General features: G+C 44.5%; 1 long non-coding RNA gene across 1 annotated transcript; it reads right to left on the reverse strand.

Moving 5' to 3' along the window:
- Positions 1–15,462: 15,462 nt before the first annotated feature.
- LOC120963907 (uncharacterized) lies at positions 15,463–16,908 on the reverse strand. Its single transcript, XR_005755597.3, has 3 exons — positions 16,725–16,908; positions 15,925–16,038; positions 15,463–15,572 (listed from the first exon to the last, which is right to left on the reverse strand). It is a non-coding gene; the product is annotated as an uncharacterized lncRNA (long non-coding RNA).
- Between the last annotated feature and the right edge of the window lie 2,596 nt (positions 16,909–19,504).

Here is a 19,504-nt window from a genome sequence, read left to right on the forward strand (position 1 = left end):
GGGAAAAGGTAAGTTGGTATTGTTTATCTCATTTCCTACTCACCTCTACTCGAGTCTTGTGATGGATAGGCAAGGTATTTCACCCTCGGTCTACAACAACAACAACGAGTTCGATGCCACAAACAACTCCAACGACGATAAGATGAATGCTCAAATGGAGGAGATCAAAGCCCTCATCAAGTCCTACAAGCGATCTTCCTCATCTTCGAGAAGACGCTCAAGAGCACATGCCTCCGAGCTACCATCTCCGACAAGGTCACATCGGCATCGACACCATCACCACCACGAACATGAAGGTCAAGAGCTCAACACCAACAACCGCTCAACGACTTCACCATCTCCCTTTGCATCTTCGCCAAGCGACTTCAAGGCATCTTCGCCTATGGACATACGGCATCTTCGCCAACAAGCACCCCAAGACTACGCTCAAGAGAAGCTCCCCAAGCTCAAGTCCGCGACTTCCACGAGCTACTACGACCTCGACACCGACCACGCGATTCCTTTCTATGGGACTCAAGAACCCGAGGATTATCTCGAGTGGGAACACCTAATGGACGACTACCTCAAGCTACATCAAATTCCTCCCGAAGATCAAGTGAAGTGCGCCATAAGAAACTTCCACGACTACGCCTCGACATGGTGGCTTCACACACCTTCGGAGACCTACGACATGAGTTGGCCCAAGACGAAGAGAGCTTTGCGGCGAGAGTTTGTGCCTCCAACCTACACGGAACAACTTCTACGCCAATTGGAGAACACCATCCAAGGATCCAAGTCCATCAATGAGTACTTCAAGGAGATGAAGAAAGCCTTGTGACGAGCCGGCGTGGACGACCCCATGTCAATGAAGTTCCACTTCATGATGGGATTGAACAACGACATATCCAAGACTATCTTCCTCGAGAACTACAAGTCCCTCGACGACAACTACATTGGTGCTCTCAAGGCGGAACAAGAACTCATGATGGCCAAGGTTTCTCCACCCCAAGCACACTTCTCGAAGACCAAGCTCAAAGACAACGAGCATGAGGCTAGTACCACCAAGTTGTCCAAGCCCGATGAGCTCCAAGACGATGCTCCCAAGTTTGACTTCACCGCCATCCCTCTTTGTGGCATTGATGATGCCGAGTCCTCCACGACTCTTTTTCAAGATGGTGCGGCGACGAGTACGACTACGGAGACCTTCAAGGACCACGCTTTGGAGGCGACCGACTTGGTGACGAGCAAGGATGATGCTTCCATCTTAGGAGGCAAGAGTGATGATGTGCCATCTTCGGCCTTCATCCACGGCAACGATGACGAGATGATCGAGCATGGGATTTTCCCTTCGGTCATGGAGGAGAGTGATGATGTGCCATCTTCGGCCTTCATCCATGGTGACGGCGATGAGATGGTTGAGTATTTCACCTCAACCACGGCGACGTATGATGACTTGAGTGACTTGTGCCACCATATTGAGAGTGAGAGTGTCTTCACCACTAGCCCCATATATGACGAGTTGCCCCAATTCCCATGTGAGGAGAGCCACAACCCCCACCACTTGAGTGAGATGAGTGACTCCACGATATGTGAGTTTGAGTGCACCTACCTTGAGGGAGTGAGTGAACCACCACATAGAGAGAGTGAGGCCACTTCGATTTCTAACGACTTAACCTCTACCTCTATTGTGTCTTCTCATTTGGTGCTAGGTCCCATATATGATGACGCGCCGATCCTCGACGACTTCGTCCTTCCTATGGACATGATGATGGCCATGATGGAATATGATGCACCCCCCACATGGTTCCATCAAGATGAAGATGACCACCATTTGGCCTTTCCCGCCTCACCCACTCCACTTGAGTGGAATGACAAAGGTAACATAGGTGAAGGTGATGCTCTAGTCCCACTAGTGGACATTCTTGACATTGATTGCTTGCATGATGTTGATCAACCTATTACCATGCTTCATGCTAGTATGATTTCCCCATGTGATGATTTACCCATTTATGATGAGTTTGATGATTTCCATGTGGAGTCTATTAGTTGTGATGCCATGTTACATAGGATTTCTTGTGACAATTCTTTAGGTCACATCATGTTTGACAACCCGCTTGACTTGTCATATGCTATGCATGAGATCAATCATATGTCATATTTGCAATCTCATCTTAGTGACTATGCATATGCCATTAAAATTAACCCAATTTGCACATATGGCATAGATGACAAGCCCATGGTTATTGGCATTTGTTTCTCTTGTGATGATATTGATATGCTCCCTTTGCATCATTTATCTCATATGCCATGCCATGACTACCTAGCTTCGAATATCATTGTTTTGGATGTTGTCCATTTTCTCCATATGATGTTTCCAATATTGCTCATGAGGAGACCCCCATAGTTTCCTCATACATTTTAGGAGATTTTGATCCATCCCATCAATTGCATGATCCCACTAATTGTGTGCACAATATGCTCCCCATGAATCATAATGATATTGTTGTGCCATATACTAGTATGCTCAATTTGCATCCCCATCGTGTTATACATAACAACTATTCTTTCATGATGGATGACATGTTCTTGTACCATGCATCAAATTTCTTTGAGCGATGCTTATCTTGTGCTAACACTCACTTGCACATACACATCATAATGGATGATGTGTACATTTACCACACACACAATTTCTTTCGATTGTGTCTTTATTGTGTAGGTACCCATGGACACTTGTCAACCTCACAATCCCATGAGTTGACAAAACGAGCTCTAGAGAGCAATGATGACTTGGGATCCTATGGATTGCCTTTCCCACCGCTACTTCGTGCAAACACTTCGCGCATTTCTTTTACATGGTCCTCACTTGGCTATGGGTTATTGTCCATTATGTATCATTTGCCCATATTGCCATGTTCACTTTGCATGATATGCTCATTCCTATGCCTTTGCCATGCATTTGTGACCCATGCTTGCATTACACATGATGATTGATTCTAGTACTTGTATGTGTATTTGCAAGCTTGGTGGAGATATCACTTGTTATTGCCATGTTTGCTTTGTGACCCATGCCTATGATTATACTATGATCTTGCTTTGTGTTCGTGCTTGCGAAATGTCATGTGCATTGTCTGTGCCTATTATTTGCTCACATGACATGATTGCCATGATTTCCTCTAGTATGTTGCATCTTCGCACTACTAGCTTGCCCGACTTGATTACTATGATTGCTTGCCTTGTTGCATCACCGATGATTCATACTTGCTCATTTCATGCGGTTGATGACAACCATCTACATGCTTTGCACATGATTGTTATTGCTTCTTGTCATATCTCTCCATATGTTGCCTCCCTCATGCTAGATGATTTGACATGTATTGAGTGCAACAATGCCTTTAGTCTTGATAATGAGTTTGCCCCCATAGCATTCTCACATATAATTGGAGATTTTGACATATTCCTTGTGAAGCATGCTTGTCTTACCTCTTTGCACCATATACCTCGTGCCATGAATATAGCCATTGTTGCATCATATTATTCATGCACTTGTGCTTCTAATGGTTATGTGCAAAAGAAGAGAACCATCATGATGGATGATGTGTTTATCTACCATGTGCATACGTTCTTTCTTTTGTTGTGTGCATGTGTAGGATACTTGGACTTTGTGTCGACTTCCGCTTCACGTGAGTTGACCATTCGAGCTCTTGAGAGCGAGCCTCATACATTCGACCATGACTCGTTTCTACACCACCTTTCCTACCACTTCGGCATTGTGAAGAATGCACAAGGACACGCCGTCAAGGTGATATCTTTCTTGAGCATGGATATTGCGGATCATACTACTTGTGTTGCTTGCACCATGAGAGTTATTGTTCATCTTGGACCACTTGATTGCACACTTGTTAGAGATCTTGCTTCGACTTGTCATTTTCACTGTCCCATGCATCATGATGTATATGCCTTGTGTGTTGCATCCAATTCTTGGATTACTTGCTCCTCTCATATGTTTGGTTGCAACAATGTCATCACTTCACATATGCCATGTCCCATTGCTTGTCACATGATTGCCTCATACATGATGAACAATTGCTCTTTCTATTGTGTTGAGTGCCACACTATGTTCACTACACCCTATGCACATTATGCTTGGATTGTCTTGCACTTAACCCATGTGTTTAGACATCTCATCTTCTTAGGTGTTGTGAATGATTCCTATGCCTACCATAGACCTTTCATTGAGCACTTTGCCCATGCTTGCTATGAACTTGAGGTAGATGCTTATTCTCTTGACACACATATTTGCATCTCTACCTCCAATTTACATGCTTGTCCCCATGATATCTTTGCTTATGCTCGATTGATATACTTACATGCCATGTCTCAATCCTTTGTCACACCATATGCTTTGCATGATGACGACACTTGTTTGGTGAATCACCTCTTGAATGCTTGGTTTTGCACTAACGCTAACCACATTTGTTTTTCCAAGTGTTTGTTGTCCTTACTCCTTTTGAAGGAATCACATGCGACATTGGAGAGTGCCCATTTCGAGCTTCAAGATGACAAGTACTTGGTGAACGTCCACTTCTACACGGCGAAGCCATCTCTTTCACATGGTGATTTGGTTTTCGATCCGAGGTTGGATCTTTCCCAAGGGAGGGGAGATGATGCGGAGCATCCTATGGACATCACCATGTCAAGAGTTCGTTTGGAAAGTGACACGTGCGACATCTACTTCACATACACAAAGGTGAATCATCTCCTTTACACGTGTTCACTTGACCCCTTCGAGGATGGTATACTACTTGACACTTCTCCCGTGTGCATGCATAGGTATTATCGGAGCTTCACGGATGTCGAGGAGGAGTGCAAGCGCCAAGGAACAACTACACCATCCGCGAGGGAAGCCTGGAAGCGACGACGGAAGAAGACGGAGCTGCTGAAGCTACTGCAGTCGGACATCCGGGCCCAAGGCTGGACATCCGGCGCCTGTGCAGCCGCCAAGGAGCTGCACCAACAGACGGCCAACAACATCAGCGGCCGGACATCCGGCGCCAGCCCCGGACAGCCGGCGCCTCGCCAAAGCCCGGACATCCGGCCCTTCCCCCGGAAATCCGGCATCGACGACAGAACGCACCCGAAGTTTGGCCACTTCAGCCCGGACATCCGGCCCGAGCCCCGGACATCCGGCGCCTCGCGAAGCCCCAGACATCCGGCCCCCAGCCCGGACATCCGGCGCCTGCCTGCGCGCAGCCACGGGCCTGAGGCCCAAGTATCTCTCTTTCCCACTTACCCCTTCGTGGCTTAGACTATATATACTACTCCCCCTCCTCCTAGTTAGGGTCAGCAAAGTGATAGCTCATTCGATAGAGAGCTTTGCTCCTTGTACCACTCTACTCTTGAGAGAGACAGAGACTACTACTCCTTATGGAGGCCAAGACCTCCATCTAGGAGAAGATCCTGCAGGATATATCATCAAGACCCCCTCTTGGGCGGCCCCCTTCAAGCCTCCTCATGGAGATGAACCTTACCTTGTATCTTTCCCTTTGTTGTTCATGTACCTTGTGGATCTTGTGTGTTTGATTGTCTAGTGGATGTGTGATTGGACTTGTTCTTGAGTGTTTTCCCTCATGATTTCTCTCCGTTCTTCCATGTGTTCATCGTGTACTTCGAGGGAACCCACTCCAATCGTGAAAGATCGGCCTACACCGGGTTAGCCCCGTATCAGCTTCCCTCTGCGAATGGACTATCTATTTACTTTTATGTTGTGTCATCACCTTCTAAAACAAGCGCTAGAACCTGAGAGCACAGCTGTCATGACTTATGCATTGTGTGTAGCTAATGTTGGGTGCATCATGACTGGAACTTTTCTACCATGAATTACAATGTTTTGTCACTGCTTGAACTTTGAGGTGCTCTGCACTCATGTTTTGCAGTCCTAGAAAGGGCTAGCGAGATACCACTATTCTCATATTATATCATGGTTGTTTTGACAACGTGTTGTCGTTTGAGATATCTTATTATTGCTCGCTAGCCGATTATATCATTGATACGAGTCATTATAATCTTTAAGAGTTATTGCGAGCCTGATTAGATATAATGTTGGCTGAAAACCTGGGTGCTGTTTAAGCTTATTTATGCAAACAAGAGCAAAAGAGTTCGTAATAGTTTTTCTTTTTCACTTTCAGTTTATCAACTGAATAGCTTGGGGACAAGCAAAGGTTTAAGCTTGGGGGAGTTGATGCGTCTCCAAGGTATCTACTTTTCCTAACGCTTTTCCTCTTATTTTGTACTCTAATTTGCAAGATTTGAATGAGACTAACCTCCGACTGACGCTGTTTTCAGCAGAACTACCATCGTGTTGTTTTTGTGTAGAAATAAAAGTTCTCGGAATGGAACGAAACTTTGTGAGGAATTTTTATATCAAATAAGAGAATTTCTGGAGCCAATACCTACCGAAGGGGGGCACCTGGGTGGGCACAACCCACCAGGGCGCGCCCCCTCACCAGGCGCGCCCAGGTGGGTTGTCCCCACCTGGTGGCCCCGCAGACCCTGAAACCGACGCTATAAAATCCTATTTTTCCAGCAAAAATCCGGGAGAAAGAATTATCACGATCCACGAGACGGAGCCTCCGCCAAGCCCTGTTCTTCCTCGGGAGGGCAGATCTGGAGTCTGTTTGGGGCTCCGGAGAGGGGGATCTTTGTTCTTCGTCATCACCAACCCTTCTCCATCGCCAATTCCATGATGCTCCCCACAGGGAGTGAGTAATTCCTTCGTAGGCTCGCTGGTCGGTGAGGAGTTGGACGAGATTCATCATGTAATCGAGTTAGTTTTGTTAGGGCTTGATCCCTAGTATCCACTATGTTCTAAGATTGTTGTTGCTATGACTTTGCTATGCTTAATGCTTGTCACTTTGGGCCCGGGTGCCATGATTTCAGATCTGAACCGTTTATGTTATCATCATTATATCCATGTTCTAGATCCGATCTTGCAAGTTATAGTCACCTACTACGTGTTATGATCCGGCAACCCCGGAGTGACAATAACCGGGACTTCTTCCGGTGATTACCGTAGTTTGAGGAGTTCATGTATTCACTATGTGTTAATGCTTTGTTTCGGTTCTCTATTAAAAGGAGGCCTTAATATCCCTTAGTTTCCAATATGGACCCCGCTGCCACGGGAGGGTAGGACAAAAGATGTCATGCAAGTTCTTTTAATAAAGCACGTATGACTATTCACGGAATACATACCTACATTATATTGATGAACTGGAGCTAGTGCTGTATCGCCCCGGGTTATAATTGTCTCATGATGGATATCATCCAACAAGTCACTGATCCAATGCCTACGAATTTATCTTATATTTTTCTTGCTAAGTTACTACTGCTATCATCACTGTTACCCTTCCTACAAAATTACTGCTACCACTGTTACTGTTACTATTGCTGCTATCACTACTATGAAAACTATCAAACTACTTTGCTACTGATCACTTTGCTGCAGATAATTAATCTCCAGGTCTGGTTGAATTGACAACTCAGCTGCTAATACCTTCAAATATTCTTTGGCTCTCCTTGTGTCGAATCTATAAATTTGGGTTGAATACTCTACCCTCGAAAATTGTTGCGATCCCCTATACTTGTGGGTTATCACGCCTTGTGTCTCGCTCGCCTCTCAGCGCTGCCGCTTCTAGGAGGGGCCCGCTTCCCTATCATCCCCAACCTCCCGCCTCTCCCGCTCGGGATAGAGCACGCGCTCACTGCCAGTAACTGTCGGCTGCCTTGCGCTTGGATAAGCCTTATCCCGCAGCCCCGAGCCTCCTAGCCGCGCCTATAAGAAGCCCCGACACCCCTCTCTCCATTCTGCCAATTCGCTCGTCCTCTCACCACTCGTAGCCAACGCCCTAACGCTTTCGATATCGCCGAAGCCGGAGCATCTCGCCGAAGTTTCCATCACCGTAGACTCCCCTACCTTCATTTTCTTTCTGTCAACCTTCATAACTCGTCGAGTCTCATCCGGTTGACATTTGTTTTGCCCCTAGGGAACACCGGAGACGACGCCCCGAAGACCTTTGCCCTCGCCAGAGCATGAAGCTGCCATCCCCGCGCAGGACGACTCCGGCGCCCTCGAGGACCCCGCCTCCATCACAGGACGACCCACGCCGCGCCCGACCTCCCCGACACCTTCCCCGCAGCCGAGGACCACCGCAGCCGCCGCCTGACGCCCGCGCTGCCGTCCCCTGCACGTCACCGACATTGTCGCCCGCTGTGAGCCGCCCGCCCTGCCCCGTTCTGTTAGTTTTTTTTGTTCGAATCAGTTAACCACGGTTTTTATTAAACCATGCGGTTTTAGTGTAACCGGTCTCCGGTTCTATTTTTATTTAGCCGTGGTAGCTGTTTTTCCTATTTAGCGGCCGTTCGCCATATAAGTCCCGCAGTGAACACCTTTGGGCCAGTAGGATTCTGCCACGTGGCGGAGGACCTGTTTGCGGTTATTTTCTTTTCTGTTTAGTCCCTGGAATTAGCAGATTAGCCCCTAAACTTAGATTAGCCACAACTTTTCAATCGTAGATCCAAATTCTATGAAACCAGCAAAATTCTTTGTTATGGCTAGATCTATCTACTGGTATCATATTTGTAAACTTTTCAGATTCAAATTTTAATATTATTCAAATTTGAATTCAAACTTTATTTGGCCATATCTCCTAAACCATAGCTCCAATGGAGATGATTCTTTTTGCATTTTGTCACCGTAGCCAAACCCTGTGATTTGGGCCAATTTCACAATAATTTTCACACACTAGCATTTGTACATGAATATTTTACTCGTAAGGCTAGTATACACTATAGTTCACATCACATTTTGAACCATGTGTCTTATGTTGTTTTGCAATTAGAATATTTTTGTGGTAGCTAAGTGTGATGTATGTTCATTTGGTTTTTCCGAGCCTTTCTGCTTTGCATGTTATTTTGGTTCTTTGGAATGTTTGTTTATGTTTGTTTATTTACTTTGCAATAGATTGTCCGGAGTGCGAAGCAGAATATTATCAATCTCTAGAATTCAACCAGCAGTACCAAGGCAAGTTACATCTTTGATCATGGTTTCATTACCTATGTTTTAAGTATGCACTTAGTTCTTTGCGGTAGGACTACATGGTAGGAATTTATGCTGGATGGCAATGCTTTACACCCAGTAGTTCATTGAGGTAGGTCTGGACCTTACAACATTGTCGTCGCCGTTTTACATATATTGCTTCGCTAAAGTAGACGTGGATTGGGGAGTGATCATTATTAAAGTATGAGTGACAATGTAGCAAACAAGACCTAAGATAATTAATGAACTACCTGGGAGTAAACTAGTTTGAATGGTGGCGAAGTACAGTGGGGCATGCATGGGAAATCCATGGTGGTGCACCACTAGTGGTTCGTCCCCTCGGGATCAAAGGGATCAAACATATTTTCATGTCTAGAAGCTTACGTGTGCAGCCACAAGCCAATATGGGCTCCGTCTTAGTTGAGTAGTTAGTGTGACCTCTTACGGGATAGGCTAGCAGATGTAGATTACGGTTGGTGTACCGGCCTATCCGTTGGTTAAGGAGAACACTTTTGAAAGACTATGTCTCGATCTTCCGATCATGGAGGTGGTCGAGTCTTGTGGGGAACAGTGTGCAACCTCTAGAGAGTGTCAACCTAATCGATTAGCCGTCTCCCTGGTTACAGACAACTTGAGCATCTATTAGTGGAAATGTCGAGAGATCTCATAACCCTTAATCTAAACCATTGGGTTTTTAAATGAAACTTTGGAAGGGATTGAGTTGGGTTTGCCAACTCATCCCATGCTATTACTGTAGTGGTAGAATAATCTCTTTTATACTAGGGAAAAACTAGCTTTATGCAAAACTAAACTTAGAGCTTTCCACCGGCCAAATTGCATGTACAAATAGGTTCATTATTCTTATGACGTGACTTGCTAGTACATTCAATGTACTGACCTATATGGCTACAACTTATCACGTTGCAGATATATCCGACGAGGATTAAGGTGCGATAGGTCAATGTTCTACACTCAACCTTGCTCGAGGAGTTGGACTCATTTACTACTTTGCTTCCGCAGTATTTATTTTATTTGGCATTATGCCCTTGTTTGTAATTAATGTACTGCTCCTGGACTATTGATGTAATAAAGAGATGCGTATTATTTCTATTATTTCATCGAGTATTGTGTGTGCTAGAAAGTCGATCCAGGGACTAGCAGGTAAGCACAGAGACTTCGACTCTTACCGGGTCGGGTCGCTAAATTGTTGAGCCCTGTTGAATTTGCGGTGATAGCATATAGTGGGAGTGTTTGATTTTAATTATACGATAATGGTACAATAGGACATGATGGGATTTGATGTTATATGGACTAACCCCTCCAATAGAAAGTTCGGTTAAGTTTTATGTGGATGATGTGTTTGAAGATCGAGGATGTATCGACATGAGGAGAATAAGGAGAGGCAAGAGTTCAAGCTTGGGGATTCCCATGGCACCCCAAGTAAATATTGAAGGAGACTCAAGCCTCTAAGATTCGGGATGCCCTGGAAGGCATCCCATATTTCGTCAAGAATTATCGGTATGTTTCTATTTTTGTTTTGTTCACATGATATGTGTAAATTCTTGGAGCGTCGTATGCTCTTTATTTTTCTTCTAGTGATGCACCATGCTGGTAAGAGATAGCCCTTGGCTGATTTATAGAATGCTCTTTGCACTTCGCCTATATCTTTTGAGTATGGCTTTATAGAATGTTTCATGTGCTTAACTTATATCATTTGAAGTTTGGATGCCTGTTTCTCTACATATAGAAAACCGTTATTTGTAGAATGCTCTTTTGCTTCACTTATTTTATTAGAGCATGGGCAAGTATTTTGCAGAACGAATTAAACTCTCATGCTTCATATTTATTAGAACCTATTTAGAGAGTCAGCAAAAATTTGTCATTCACATGGTTAGTCATAAAATCCTACATAAAACTTCTAGATCACTGAATATGATATGTTTGATTCCTTGCCATAGTTTTGCGATATGGAGATGGTGATATGTGGTAGGTACTAGTGAGTGATTGTGGTTTAGTAAGAATATTGGTGTTGAGGTTTGTGATTCCCGAAGCATGAACATATAGTCTCTCATTATGCTAAGAAGTTGGAGCATGATTTATTATTTATTGTCTTCCTTTGCGTGGAGGTCGGGCGCACGCGATGGGTAACTCCTACCAACCTCCCCCTAGGGGCGTCTGTAGTAGTACTTTTCTTCGAGGGCTAATAAACTTTCGCAATAAGTATGTGAGTCCATGGATTATACGCACTCTCACCTTCTTGCAATTTGCTAGCCTCTTCGATACCGTGCATTGCCCTGTCTCACCTCAAGAGTTGGTGCAAACTTTGCCAGTGCATCCAAACCCCGTGATATGATATGCTCCATCACACATAAGCCTCCTTATATCTTCCTCAAAATAGCCACCATACCTACCTATCATGGCATTTCCATAGCCATTCCGAGATATATTACCATGCAACTTCCATCATCATCATATACATGACTTGACCATCCATTTTCAAATTGCTTTGCATGATCATATAGCTGACATAGTATTTGTGGCTCAGCCACCGTTGATCATTATCATACATGTTATGCCAGAGGCATTCATATTGTTCTAGATATCGAGTTATAATATTGAGTTCTAAGTAAACAAAGTATGATGATTATCATTATAAGAGCATTATCCCAGTGAGGGAAGGATGATGGAGTCCCTAACAAGTCGGGATGAGACTCCGTATGAAAAAAGAAGAAGAAAGAAGAGGCCAAAAAGAGCCCAACAAAAAAATCAGAAGAAGAAAAACAAAAAAATGAGAGAAAAGAGAGAGAAGGGGCAATGTTACTATCGTTTACCACATTTGTGCCTCAGAGTAGCACCATTGTTTTCATATAGAGTCTCCTATGTTGCCACTTTCATATACTAGTGGGATTTTTTCATTATAGAACTTGGCTTGTATATTCCGATGATGGGCTTCCTGAAATGCCCGAGGTCTTCATGAGCAAGCAAGTTGGATGCACACCCACTTAGTTTTCATTTTGAGCTTTCGTACACTGATAGCTCTTAGTGCATCCGTTGCATGGCAATCCCTACTCCTTGTATTGACATCAATTGATGGGCATCCTCATAGCCCATTGATTAGCCGCGTCGATGTGAGACTATCTTCCTTTTTGTCTTCTCGATGTTAATCTCTACCACCACATTCTATTCCACCTGTAGTGCTATCTCAATGGCTTGAGCTCATGTATTGCGTGGGGGTTGAAAAAGCTGAAGCGCATTAAAAAGTATGAACCATTTGCTTGGCAGACACCGGAGTAGTACATGATTTATATTTTCTGTTACGAAGATGGAGCATAACAAGGCTATATGATTATGTAGGGATAGCGTTCTTTAGCAATTTTATTCTGAAAGGCATGATTCTTTGTTGGCATGCGTGAGTATTGATGTCTTTATGTCAAATTATAGACTTGCTTTGAATCACTCGTATCTTAATATGCATGCAATGATTAGATTACATGATCAAGATTATGATAGGTAGCATTCCACATCAAAAAATGTATTTTTTTATCATTTACCTACTCGAGGACGGGCACAAATTAAGCTTGGGGATGCTGATACGTCTCCATCGTATCTATAATTTTTTATTGTTTCATGCCAATATTCTACAACTTTCATATACTTTTGGCAACATTTTATATTATTTTTGTGATGCGGAGCATCCTTTGTTCCTCCCCATGGACCTACCATCGTCTCACCAAGTGCCAAGAGGACCCATGACACGAGCACGAGCTAAAGCTCTCAAGACCGAGGTGACTTCTTTCCTTAGTGATATTGCATATGATCCGCTCGAGACATGGCTACTACCTAACTCTGGAATGTTGTGCATGATTAGGTACCAAGAGGACCCTCCCGAAGATGCACGTGAAGACGGACAAGTCCCCAAGTTCATGGATGAAGAGAACCAGCGGAAGGAGTCAGGAACAGCTCCCAGTACCCGGACATCCGGCCACAACCCCGGACATTCGGCCCCTGGAACATCTACCACAGCCACAGACTAGCAGAAGCTACAGGGCCCGGACATCCGACCGAGGCCCTGGACATTCGGCCCGATGGCAGCCTGGACATCTGGCCCCCGCCCGGAAATCCGGCGCCCATCACAGAACACACCCGAGGCTGGACCCTGTCAGCCCGGACATCCGGCCGAAGGCCTGGACATTTGGCTCTTCCCGAGCCACCGGACATCTGGCCCCCAGCCCAGACATCCGGACAAGCCTATCCAGAGAAGCTCCGAAGCCATCCCGAACATCCAGCCCGCCAGCCCGAACATCCGGCTCCCCGTGAAGGCCCGGACATCCGGCCCGACGCCCGGACGTCTTGCTACACCTGTCTGTGCACATTAAAGGGCCGAGGCCCATGTACCCCTTCGCCCACCTAGACTATATATTCTCCTCCTCCTCCCTCTTTCTAGGGTTAGCAAAGTAGTAGCTCATTGAGAAGCTTTCCTCTCCACATGATCCCCTTCTCCTTAGGAGTTCACGGCCTCTTTGGAGAAGATCCCCCTGAAGTGGATTCAAGACACCTAACGGGAATACCTTCAAGACCTCACAGAGAAGAACGTGCTACTTGTATCCTCCCTTGTTGATCGTGGATCTTGTATCTCGTTAGTGTTTCGAGGATCTAGCATATGTGTGACCGAATCTTGTTGGTTTGAGTGATTCCCTCGTGTTTTCCCTCGTGTTTCCCCTCGTGTTCCTCGTTGGGATACGCCCCTTTCCTGAAAGATCGGGCGTCTGGGGTACTACCCTACATCATCTTGGTATCATGAGCCACGTTGATCACGATTTTGGAGCCTCCCCTCTTCGTTTTCTAGCCTTTTTTTGTTGATTTTGTCCCAAATTCGAAAATTCCCCACAAAAATAGCCCCCCAATTTTTTTTGTGATTTGTTGGTGTGATGAATTTTCGTTGGATTTGATCTGCGGATTTCTTGTGTTGCAGGTAGATCTAGCTTTCCCCCATCTTTTCCCCAATTTCCATCCACAAAATCTCCCGAATTCGCCCCTTCCATGCGGAGTTCTTCGAGTTCGTCCACGGATCCAGAGCCCGGACATCCGGCCCGACCCACGGACATCCGGCTACCCTGGACATCCGGCCCACAAGCCCAGACATCCGGCCCCTGACAGCATCACTTCCATCCACCGCTCGATTTACCAGCTAACTTTCGCCCAATTTTGCCCCGGTGCCCATGTTCACTTCCGCATACCACCATCACTTCCGCATATCACCACCATCGCTTACTCGCTATCAACTCCGACAATTTTGACACGTGTTGCTTTGAGAAAGTTCCGGTTTCCGTTTCCTAACGCGTTTCGGCAACTTAGGGACAGTTCGACATCAACACCACCGCCCCTCATCTTCGCCACAGACTCGTCATCGACAACAACCGCTCAATAATTTTGACACTTTCAACCGTAAGCAAGGACGGTAACCTCGACGACGTCTTTGTCTACGCCTTTCCATTGCATTGATATCCACAATAGCCTAATTTTGCGTAACTTACCCATCGAGACTAGCCTTTGAGTATTGCCGGCAACGTGACTTGGGCACATTAGTGATCTTAGTTCCCATTGCATACTTACCATATCATCTTGGTACATATCTTGGTATCATATTTTGTGTCACAAAGTTGTCATCATATACACAATTGCTATCTTGGTTCGTGAAGTTTTGCATGAGAAAATAGGTCAAAAGAGAAAGAGCCAACAAAGCTTTTAAGCAAAAGGGAAAGATAAGCAAAGAGCTTATAAGCAAGAACCATAGCATCATACTACATTAAGATTGTCATACTCCACCATCTTTGAGCATATCATCGGAATACCATACATATAGAATACTTGGGATAGAAGTCGTTGCATTTTTTCTTAGTAGGTTGTGCACAAGTTTCATATCCGCCTATTGTGCAATCGTGCTAGCGTCTCTCTAGTGTTGTGCAACAAGAGCATTTTCGTGGATTCCACATTTTGGCTCACTCCTTGGTTGCACGACCCCATTTATCTATCTGTGTGTGTGTTTCCGTGTACCATATCTTGCTATTGGTCTACTTGTTGCATTTGCAAATTTGTGAATCTTTTCCAACATTATTGAAGCTCACTAACAATTGCATCAAATTTTGTGCCACCATCCTAACCGAGCTCCACCATAAGCTTTTATGATTCTGTCTACACCCGAGCATCTTCTCTAGCAGAATGCTCGGGTGTTGCCATAGAACAATATAAGAGAAATGCATCCAACTAAGTGTTTCATCTTAATATTAATAGGTATAATGCAAGGGAGGGCGATATGCCCCAATACCAACATGTGTCATTGATTGGTTGATGTGTGAAGTGTGATACTCTTGTTCTTATGTATGTCTTCAATAATGTGGATCGAGGTCCTTGCTTCCTCCTTCTATGTGCATCACATCTCTTTGTCCTCATGGGTTTACTCTTCTATGTCCATCACATCTCTTTCACCTCATTGTGTCTCCTACATCATCACCTCATAAGGTGACTCGTGCTTGTGTCCTAGTTTTTCTAATTTTCGCAAACCCCTTGGTGTGTACTTTCATATATTCGTAGTAAAATTAAGGGATAGTGTACGGATGGCGAAAAACAACTCATAATTGCCACTAATGATTGTTGAGTAAAATAAGAAACAACACATAGTTGCATGAGACCAAGAAAATATCAAGTCTGTATGATTTATTAACTATTTAAAAATATTCCTAGATGAAATGACAAATGTTTTTGTAGTGCGAAATTAATTTTGATAAAATTGTAGAACCAAATCCTGTTTTACGAATTAGTCATTCGATTCCAGAGAGGGCATCACAACTTACATGTTTTGAGACAGCAAATCGCTCCGCAGTTGTTCGCTAAAAAAAGTATCCAGTAATTATCCTTCCACATGTTGTTGCCCAATCACTGGACTTTCCTTGTTGGGAAGTAAGTTCCTATTGTAGATGAATTCTTTAATCGTTATCTTCAAAATTCAATAAATACAAGATATATAGCATAACAGCAGAAACAACGCTAAGGCAAAAAACTGGTGCATAACAGGGGTAGGTTCTTTTGAGCACATATCACCTAGCTTCCTAGTCAAATAGCCTTAATTGGACCTTCAAGGGTTCACGTCAAATTACTAAATACTATATTTGCAACAAAATAATCAACAAATTTGAATATGTTTAGGCATGTACGCTGTCATTGGAAAATTCAAGAAAGGAAACAGCCAAAGACGACACTAATACTACAAGAAAGCAGTGACAGTAAGCCATGCCTGTGCACTTAAGATTACGTCGGAGACAATGATCGATGTTGTTTTATTTCATGAAATTCATTGCATAAAAAGGAGATATTTATCTACTGATATTATTCATTGTGCGATATGATGGAGAAATAAGCACACAGTGGAATCTTTGATCAAGCTAGATGTCAAGACTTCATACAAGATACTGATTTAAATAATTGTAATTATAAATTATAAATCATGTGACCATGAGCAACAGTAAGGCATGCTTTTGCATATCAGATAATAATTCAACATTGAGCATGAATCCATGAACCGCAAAAAAATGGCATGTTTCTTTTACTAACAGGAAAACTCAAGTCAACACATAGAAAGTTATGGTAAGTATACTTCATTCCCGAGTGGTTTGCGTTAGCCTGATAGTATGTGTGTCTAATAGATATTGCTTATCTCTCATGACAATTGATGCTCTCCTTCAGCTTAGGGCCTTCCAAGATTGAAAGGTAAATGATTTCTGCAAAAAGAAAGAAACATGAAAAATCTATTAGATAACAATAATCTTGGATATTGCCAAATGTGACTATATCCGAATTCTAAGCGCACATGCATTCTGTAGTTTTCTATGTGAATATGAACAAACATAAATCATTACATTGTCTTCCTTGTCCAACGTCAACAATTTTGGCATATAATATTCTGATGGGGGCTCACAATCACAAAAGATTTCCAGGATAGTGTATTTGCATGTGAAAGTTCTCTTCCTTATACTAATTATTCGTGAATTTCTTGCATGATAAAAATTGTGATCGTCAAGCCTCAAAAGATTTTACTTTCTAAACCCAATGTGAAGCTACCACTAGGCATGATATGATTTCAACTTCATGAAATTCAATTTATTCAACAATTTACTCATAGGATATAAGTGAAGCACAAGAGTAATTGACATAGAAAAGAGCTTTGTTGACGGGATGTGAATGTCGTTTACCTAGCCTCCTTGGCAATTATTTTGAGGGCTCTATTCTATTTAAAAACTTTCAGATCTAAGTATTTTATTAAAACAGCAAGTAAAACAAAAATAAAATGACATTCTAAGAACAGCACAACTCATGTGAAGAAGCAAAAACTTAGGCTCAACCGATACTAACCGATAATTGTTGAAGAAGAAAGGTGGGATGCCTACCGGGGCATCCCCAAGCTTAGCTGCTTGAGACTTCTTAAATATTTGATGTAGGGTGGAACCCTAGATGGCCGATCTTTCATGAAAGGAGCGGATCCCAACTAAGAACACGAGGGGAAAACGAGGGAAAACACAAGAGGAACTCTCAAACCAACAAGATATAGTCACACATATGCTAGATCCTCGGAACACAAGAGGAGATACAAGATCCAAATCCAACAAAAGACGATACAAAGGGTAACCGGTTCTTCTCCGTGAGGAGGTCTTGATGGGGCCACCCAAGAGGGGGTCTTGAATCCAACGTGGATCGTCTCCGTAGAGGGGGCGCGGTCTCTCTCGAGGAGCAGATCCGTATGGATGAGCAATGCTCTATCTCACATATGAGCTAAACCAATGCTAACCCTAGAAAGAGGGAGATGGGAGAGTATATATAGTCAAGGGGGGCGAAAGGGTACATGGGCCTCGGCCCTTTACTATGCGCAGACAGACGGGGCCGGATGTCCGGTCCTTCCCAAAGGGCCGGATGTCCGGGCTAGGAGGCCGGATGTCCGGGCTGGTGGTGTCAGCTTCTGTAGGTTCTGGTGCGTGGCGCCAGATGTCCGGGCTTCAGGCCGGATGTCCGGGGCCTGTAGATGTTGGGCGACTGGGAGGCTGCTGAGGAGGATGCTCCAGGGGCCGGATGTCCGGGGTCCTGGCCGGATGTCCGAGGCCTAGAAGGTGTTCTTGACTCTTCCCGTTGGTTCTCTTCATCCATGGACTTGGCGAGTTGTCCGTCTTCATGTACATCTCTGGGAGGGTCCTCTTGACACCTAATAATGCATAGCATATTGGACTTAGGTAGTAGCCATGTCTCGAGTGGATCATATGTGATATCACTAAGGAAAGAAGTCACCTCGTTCTCGAGAGCTCTAGCTCGTGCTCGTGTCATAGGTCCTCTTGGCTCTTGATGGTAGGTCCATGGGGATGGCTGTTGGATGCTCCGCATCATCTCCCCTCCCTTGGGAAAGATCCGACCTCGGATCGAAATCCTCATCACCATGGTACGGGGAGAGATCTTTGATGTTGAAGATGTCGCTCACAGAGTACTTGTCGCGTGGGAGGTCGATCTTGTAGGCGTTGTTGTTGTAGCGTGCAAGTACCTTGAAGGGTCCATCCGCTCGTGGTAAAAGTTTGGACTTGCGTTCGTTGGTGAAGCGTTCCTTGCGAAGGTGTAGCCACACAAGATCTCCAATGTTGAATATCATGGGTTGCTTGTTGACGTTGATCTTGGTTGCTAGTCGTTGTACTTGGCGCTCGATGGTGTGCCTTGTATCTTCATGCATCTTCTTGAGGTAGTTGACTCGGGCACTCGCGTCCATGTTTGTGTGCTCTTGTAGCGGTAGAGGTAGAATGTCCAATGGGGACAACGGGTTGAAGCCGTAGACGACCTCGAAGGGGGACTTGCCGGTAGTCGAATGTCTTGCATGGTTGTAGGCGTACTTGGCGATAGGTAGGCACTCCTCCCACTCCTTGATGTTCTTTATCAACACGCGTAGTAGAGTGGAGAGCGTACGGTTCATCACCTCCGTTTGGCCGTCGGTTTGTGGATGGTATGCCGAAGAGAACAAAAGCTTGATTCCGAGCTTGGTGCACAATGTCTTCCAAAAGTAACTCAAGAACTTGACGTCGCGGTCCGAGACAATCGTCTTTGGCACTCCATGAAGGCGCAAGATTTCCCTACAAAACATATTTGCAAATGTGAAGCATCGTCTATCTTGTTGCAAGGAATGAAATGAGCCATTTTGGAGAATCGATCCACAACAACAAAAACGGAATCCTTGCCATTTTTAGTTCTAGGCAAACCAATCACAAAATCCATGCTAATATCTTCCCATGGTTGGTACGGAATTGGAAGAGGCATATAGAGTCCATGAGATTGAGCTTTAGACTTAGCTTTGCGACATGTAGAGCATCGGTTGGTGAAGCGGTTGACGTCCGAAACATCTTTGGCCAA

Source organism: Aegilops tauschii, chromosome 5 (assembly GCF_002575655.3).
Source record: "Aegilops tauschii subsp. strangulata cultivar AL8/78 chromosome 5, Aet v6.0, whole genome shotgun sequence".
Taxonomy (NCBI): domain Eukaryota; kingdom Viridiplantae; phylum Streptophyta; class Magnoliopsida; order Poales; family Poaceae; genus Aegilops; species Aegilops tauschii.